The sequence below is a fragment of the Chelonoidis abingdonii genome, chromosome 1, assembly GCF_003597395.2.
Source record: "Chelonoidis abingdonii isolate Lonesome George chromosome 1, CheloAbing_2.0, whole genome shotgun sequence".
Lineage (NCBI taxonomy): Eukaryota > Metazoa > Chordata > Testudines > Testudinidae > Chelonoidis > Chelonoidis abingdonii.
The window spans coordinates 370,796,047-370,804,260 of NC_133769.1; positions in this window are offsets into that span (position 1 = coordinate 370,796,047).

The following is an 8,214-nucleotide window of genomic DNA, read 5'->3' on the forward strand; positions in this document are numbered from 1 at the left end:
AACACTCATCATACTCCGGAACTGTAGTAGGAAGAAAGCCTGAGACATAAGCCCTTGTAGTAGAGGCCTGTATGAGGCCTGAGGCCTGGGCTAAAGTAACGGTCAAAGCCTTGTTGATATAAAGCAAAATTAGGCTGTAAGCTAGAGGCAGGCCCTGCTCACAGAATCTGGCAAGCCAGGGCTGATATTGGAAAACCACACATTTCTAAGAGGTGCTGGGCACAGAGCACTCAAATAAACACATTTCAGAAGGGTGGTACCAGAACACCTCCATACCAACTCTTTTCCTACAGATAACAGGAACATGGTGACCCATCCTAAGATATGATCGAGTTGACAGTGTGATGGTAGAGGTATACGAGTGATGGTGGTAAGAGCTACATCAGAGACTGTGAATTAACTTAACGTTGTTAGAGTGTCAGTATGTGACTTGTTTGTATTGATGTATGAAATGGAGCCTCAAAAGGAGTGTCTCTGTCTAGCCTAGGGAGGAATGGAAAGACCCACTGTTCACTAAGCTGGTTCATTCTAACAGGCACACATCTATTAGTGTTCATGTGTAGCCTGCGAGATATTACTGCCGTGCTTCATCGAGAATAAAGCTGGCGGGGTGCCTTTCGTACTTTAACGGATCTTGTGGTCATTCGGTGGTTCACTCGAGGTCTGCTGTGCCTACTGTCTGCGCAGAGCTGGGACAGGACACAGAGGGAATACACACACACACACACCACACACAGCCGAACATTTTACCACACTAGTAACCCACAATAAGTTCTGTACTGCCCCTCTGACATAACATCTCCATTCCAGAAGAGGGAAGATGGTTTGGATGGTTCTGGCCCCAGGTGAAGCAGGGCACACACTCCTGGTGTTGCTGTCCACAGCAGAATCTCTCCTCTGCACATTAGCTAGAGTTGCTCTTAGGGCTCAAGCGGTGACTGTGAAAGTGAATTAAAGCAGCCACATGACTGGTTCTTCTGGCACTTACACCTATTTACACTCACTACTGCGGAGTCACTCCTAGTTAGTGACAGGATGAGAGCAGAACCTCTTTCCTTCACAATCCTCCTGCTGGATCCTACTGGCTCTGAGGCCTTGACCCGACCAACACTCAAGCACACAAGTAAACTCATTCCCAAGAATCTCCCATTGACTTTTATGAAAACACTCACCTGAGTAAAGTGGCAATTTTTTTTCAGGATTTGGTCCTAAATATGCAGGACAATCTCAGTGAAGCTCTGGTCTACACTACAGACATATATCGGGATAACTACATTGCTCAGGGTTGTGAAAAATCCTCACCTGCGTGCGACATAGTAACAGCAACCTGACCCCCTGTGTCGACATAGCTACAGCCTCTCGGGGAGGAGGATTAACTATGCTGCTGGGGAGCTCTCCCCCATCAGCGCAGAGTGTCTCCACTAACGCACCACAGCGGTGCAGCTGCACAGACGCAGCATTTTAACCCTGTCTGAGCTGGTAGCTCTGCTCCAGAGAACTACAGCTGCAGTAGGTGTAGGGGGATCAGATGCCCCGTTTTTAAAGGGACAGTCCCATATTTAAGCCCTTCTACAGGTGTTTCAACTTTTTCTTCAAGCAGGCAAATTGTCTTGTATTTTCTATCTCCCTCTATTCATACTAGCAGGTCCTGCTGCTGGCCAGATCCCTGCTTTCTAGATGTCCTCCTACCAGTGGTGAGCGGGGGAGTCTTGGCCCGGCGATGGGGGTGGGGGTGCAAGGCTGGTGACAGGGCAAAGATGCAGCATACAGAGCCCCCACTCCCCCTGCTTCTCCCTCAGCTGAGCCCACGCTATGTGCCGGCTCACAGGCCACAGGGCCCCACCCCTCGTCCCATTTCCCATTGTCACCGGCTGCACACTGCAAGCTGCAGTGGTTGGTAAGTGGGGGCAGGCACCGGGCAGTGGTTATGTGTCATCTCTGCTGCCCACCCATCAGCCCTTTACGTGTTCCCCCTCATGCTTTGTCCCTTCGCCCTCCCCCCATCCAGCCCCACTGCTTCTCCATGTCCGCCAGTGGCGTCTGCTCCCGCGCTGTGCAGGACCAGCCCCTCATCAGAGCACTCAGCTCACACAGACTAGCCAGCCGGCCTTTCCTTCGCCCACTGCCTCTGGCTGGTGCGTGCCCCCGGGAAACCCAGACCTCCAGCCTGGGGCACTGGCCAGGAGGTTGCTGGGACCGCACACGCTGGCACGGGGCAGCCTCTCCGCCCCTCAGCTAAGCTCTGCAGTGGAGGGGGTGGGAGCGAGAGGGAAGCAATTGCACGCCTGTTCATGCCACAAATCTCCAGGCTGCACAGCAGCCTCAGCAGGGGCTTGCACCCTTTTCCCCCCCCAGTCCCACCTGGGTCCTGCCCCTGAGGTGCTGGTCTATCCATCCCCTAGGCATCCTCCCTGCTGAGCCACCTCTCTATCCTGGATCGCTGAAGCCCTGCAGTCAGCTTCTCAGGGCCCTGCTGCCACAATGCTGCTCAGGGCTTAACCCTTTCCTGCCTCCACTGTAGCCAGGGGACAGAGGCAGCTGGGATCGTTGGGTGGCCTGCAGTGGGGGGGGGGAAACGACAGGGAAGAGAAAGATGTGCTCTGCAAATCCACGAGCCAGGTAATCTTCACAGCTGAAATATGAGGGAGATTCCCAAACCTGAGCCATTCATTTAGATGACAAATCTAGAAACTCCCAGATTGAGGTGTCATTACAGGAGTTTAGGAACAAATTGATAAACTAAACAGTAATAGTCACCAGGCCAGATGGATTCACCCAAGAGTTCTGAAGGAACTCCAATGTGAAATTGTAGAACTACTAACTGCAGTCTGTTACTATCATTTAAACCAGCTTCTGTACCAAATGACTGGAGGAAGCTAATGTAGCCAATTTTTAAGACAAGGGCTGTAGAGGTTGATCCCGGCAATTACAGGCCGGTAAACCTGACTTCAGTACCAGGCAAACTGGTTGAAATTATAGTAAAGAACAAATTGTCAGACAACTAAAAGGACATAATTTGTTGGAAGAGTCAACATGTTTTTTAAAGAAATCATGCCTCACCAATCTGCTAAGAATTTTCAGGTGCTCAACAAGCATGTTGGACAAGGGGATCCAGTGGATAGAGTGTACTCAATTTTCAAAAGCCTTTGAAAGGTCCCTCACCAAGGCTTTCACAAATAAGCTGTCATGGGATAAGGGAGAGGCCCTCTCATGGTGATAACTGGTTAAAAGATAGGAAACAAGGGTAGAATAAATGGACACTTTTCAGAATGGAGAGAGTAATAGTGGTGTCCCCAGGGACCGTACGGGACAGTCTATTCAAGTTATTCATACCTGATTTGGAAAAAGGGATAAACAGTGAGGTAGCAAAATTTGCAGATGATCCAAAACTTCTCCAGTTAGTTAGTCCCAGACAGAGTGCGAAGAGCTACGAAATCTCTAAAACTGTGACTGGACAAGAAAAGGCAGATGAAATTCATATTGATAAATGCAAAGTAATGCATGTTGGAAAAATAATCTCAACTTACATATAAAATGATGGGGTGTTAAATTACTGTTACCACTCAAGAAACAGATTGACATCATTGTGGATAGTTCTCGAAAACATCCAACTCAGTACGTAACGGCAGTCAAAAAGTGAACAGAATGTTGAAATCATTAAAAGGGAAGATAGCATACAAAAAATTCATATTGCCTCTTTATATATCCGTGGTGTCACATCTTGAATACCGTGTGCAGATGTGGTCACTCATGTCAAAAATTGATATATTGGAGGAAAAGATTCAGAAAAGGCACAAAATGATTAGGAGTATGGAACGGAGACCATACAAGGAGAGATTAATAAGACGGGACTTCTCAGCTGGAAGAGAGATGACTAAGGGAGGGATATAATAGAGTTATATAAAACACATGACTGGTGTGCAGAAAGTAAATAAGGAAATGTTATTTACTCCTTCTTATAAATCAAGAACTAGGGTCACCAATGAAATTAATAGGCAGCAGGTTAAAAACAAAAAGAGAAGTATTTCTTCCCAATGCACAGTCAAACCTGTGGAACTCTTTGCCAGAGATGCTGTGAAGGCCAAGACTATAACAGGGATCAGAAAGAACTAGATATAATTCATGGAGGTAGGACCATCAATGGCTTGTTAGCAGGAACAGCAGAATGGTGTCCTTAGCCTCTGTTGCCAGATGCTGCGATTAGGTTGACAGGGATTGGATCACTTGCCTGATTCCCTTTTCTGCACATTCTTCTGGGATCTGGCATTGGCCCTTCGTAGACAGGTATAGGGCTGATGGGCCTTTTTTATCCCAAACGGCCATTCTTATGTTCTTATCCCTTCCCCACTTCCTCCTACTTCCCCTGCAACTGGAAGCAGCTCCCGTCCCTTCCTCCGGCTCTGTGTGAAAGGCTGCGCTGGACACTTTTGGTGTGAACCCTGGCAGAAATCGGTTGGGGAGGAGGGGGTGGTATTGACCTTTATTCCCCCTGCCCCCACATGTTGCCTTGCAAAGACTCGTGCAGGTAGCAGAAAGGCAGATGCATCCCGGGGGCATGAAAGGTCTAGCAGTGCGCAGGAAAGGGAGTCAGATCGGTTGGTCATTCACCCCCGCTTCTGTGAGAGAGGTGTACAGGAATGTGTGTGTGTCACCCTCTCCTTGTGTGTGTGTGGGCGGGTAGGGCTGTGTGTGTCACCTCCCCTATGTAACCCTAAGCCTTAAGAGAAGAAGTTAGTTACAAAGAAAACAACTCTGCCATAGTTGTTTTTAACAGGGGCTCAGTCAACTTGTTGTTAATTTGAACATTTGCACTGCATAGTTCTCATTGATTGCCAGGGAGCTCCCTTGAATACAAGCAATTTTACCAAGTGTCCTGCATTCAGCATAGGGAGATGAGGTCACCCTAAGTAGATGAGAAATCAGTATCAAAGAAGCCCTCATAATCGGCTGCTCCTGGGTTCTACAGTTCGGACATTCACAGCTAAGCTCCTTGAAACCAGCTGATTCCTACCAACTAGAACTAACCCAGTCCTGGTGTTCTTATGGAGTTAATGGAAGTGTTGCCTGAGTGAAGGCCTTGAGATTTGGGGTGTAGAATATCACAGGGCTTGAGTAGGTTTCTAATGAGATTTATTCTACTGTCACGTAACTCAGAATGGCCCAGTCCAAAGCCCACTGAGTTCAACAGCAAGACCCCCAGTGACATGTGCGGGATTGGATCAGGGTATCCTGGCAACCGCTTCCTAACACCCAACCTCAGCACAGTCACAGGAGTGTATCTCAGAGCCCGGCTCCCGTCCTGCACTTGCACTCAGAGTTACGCACCCCCATTCTAGCCAACCGCAGCTCAAACATTTCCTAGGTTTCATGTTTCCATTCGCCCCTTCACAGATTCATTCCATGCAAACGACTCACCAGGCTCTGGCCCCAGCTGAGGAGGAGGAATCTCTGTCTGTGACTGGGTTGAGGAGCTGCAGGCGGCAGGGAATCTGCAGTGACCGGGGCTGAGGTACAGGGATATTTATACTGCTGCCCTGGGAATCCCAGGGGGAGCTCAGAGCCAGCACGGAGCCCCAGGGACCTGCCTCTGTGCCTGGCTCAGGTGGTGAAGAGCAGCAGAGAATTAACCCTTTCCTCCTCTCACCTGTTTGTTCTGATTATTTTTCCTTTTGTTTGTTATTTAGAAAGGTCCTTGTAACACTGAGGCCCCCAGCAAAGAGTTCCTTGAAAACAGGTCTTGTTTCTGGCTTGACAAACTCACTACAAAAGACACAAGTCCTATGGAATATTTACCCATAAAGAGTAACATGTAAGGTTTGTGCAGAAAGCTTGTAACTTGTCAAGCTTCATAACCATTGCAAAAGGTATGTCCGTGTAATAGTTAAGGAAACATATTGCTATTGACAGTGAGCTTTATGGACTTGGAGGAGAAGTTAGTCACCAGGGCAGTGTGTCTAGGTGATGACCATTCAAGGAGGGCGTTGTCACCCCGCCCTGCTTAGCCGGGGATATAATGCCAGACTCAATTGTCCACCCTTGCTCCAGCCCAAGATTATCAGTGGAAAACCATGAGAGACAAGTGCAGTCAACACCACTTGGAGGTAAATAAAGGAACCGTACAACAGACAGGATTGCCTGGCCTATGAACAGAGAAAAACGACTCTTTCATGATAACACAAAGTGGGGAGAGGCTGTCTGGATTCTTTCACGGAAGAGACATCTCCTGGTGCGGGGATGTTCTCAGGAAAAACTGGATCCTGGAGTCAGGGGGTAACAGGGTGACTCACAGTCCTGGGAGGCGAAAGAACCATCATAGTCGTTTTTAGACAGACTGCCTTTAGGCTCACTTAGTCCAACCGTCCTGAAAACCTGTATGTGTGTGTCATATCATTGTAGCACCATCTATCCTAGGATATTAGAGAGACAAGGTGGGGGAGGGAATATCTTTCATTGGACCAACTTCTGTCAGCCCTATCACTTTGAATGGTCCCTTTGAATAGGTGCAAACTACTCACACTAAACTATCTGTACCTTGCTCAGACCTGAAGAACTGCTCCATGTAGCTCGAAAGCAAGTCACTCTCCCCACCAGAAGTTGCTCCAAGAAAAGATATCCCCTCCCGCACCTTGTCTTGCTCTGTGTTTATGGAAGATGGTAGGCGGTAGAGAGAGGGGAAATCTGGAGCTGCTCTTCTTCTCATAGCACTAGTACAAGGGACATGCAAAGAAAGTAAAAGGTGGCCAATAAAAACCAGTACATGGAAATACGTTCTCACAAAACAGATAATCAAACTGTGGAACTCATTGCTGCAGGATTTTGTTGAGGCCAAAACTTTGGAAAGATTCAAAAAGCGATTGGACATTTATCTATCAAAAATACCCAGAATTACCAGACCTAATTACCACACACATTTTGTAAGGGAGAGTGACCCCCATGGCTCGAGGTTTAAGCCAATCTCTGTTAGAGATAAGGCTGGGATGCAGGGTGTGAGGGGAAGATTATCCCATATCCCCTCATGAGAGATTCTCACAGCTACTTCTGAAGCATCTAGTGCTGGCCACTGCTGGTGACTGGCTACTGGGCTAGATGGACCCGGCTCCATCCAGTCTGGTGGTTCCCATGTTGCTCTACCAAGGCGCAGAGTTGACCTGCTGCAGCACCCATCCTGGGACACACCTCAGCCTAGATTTCAAGAGGTGCTGAGCACTCGCAACTCCCACTCTCTGCCATTGGAGTGGCGGGTGCTCAGCAGCTGTGAAAAGACAGCCCTTGAATGACTGAACTCAGCATCCAAACAGGAGCGTTGGAAGCTCCCAAAAACTGTGTGTGTTGGGGGGGAGCCCACCAGTGCCTGAAATCTGGCCTGCCCCACCGCACCGCCCTTTTTCCCAAGGCCCCGACGTGCCCTGCCTCTGTCCCTGAAAACCCACCTCACCCCTTCTCCCCTAGCCACTGCCTGCACCACCCCTCCCCCTGAGGCCCCACCATCACACAGCCCCTTCCCCCGAGGCTGCATCCCACCCCTTCTCCCCGAGCCCCCATTCACTCCTCTCCACCCTCTCCCCCGTCACTCGCCATTCTGGCTGTAAGCACTGGGAGGGCTTAACCCTCCAACTTTTATCGGTGATGGGACTACATCTCCCTGCCCCTTCGTGCATCAGTAACTGGTTAAAATATAGGAAATACAGGGGAATAAAAGGTCCATTTTCACAATGGAGAGAGGTAAACAGTGGGGTCCCCCAAGGATCCTGTACTGGGACCAGTGCTGTTCAACACATTCCTTAATGATCCAGAAAAGGGAGTGAACAATGAACTGCAAAATTTGGAGAGGATACAAAATTATTCAAGATACTTTAATCCAAAGTTGACTGAGAAAAGTTACAGAGGGATGTCACTAGGCAATGAAATGGACAATTAAATTGAGCATTGATAAGTGAAAAATGATGCACACTGGAAAAAAATCATCTTAAATACACATATGACAGAGGTCTATAAAATCATGACTGTGCAGAGAAAGTGAATAGAGAAATGTTATTTACTTTTTCACACAATGCAAAAACCAGGGTAGCAGATTTAATACAAAAAAGAGAATGTATGATTTTTAATGGAACACAGAGCTAAGCTGTGGAACTCACTGCCAGGGGATGTTGTGATGGGAAAGGATTGAAAAAGCCTTAGATAAGTTGATGGGGGACAGGTCCATCAATGGCTATT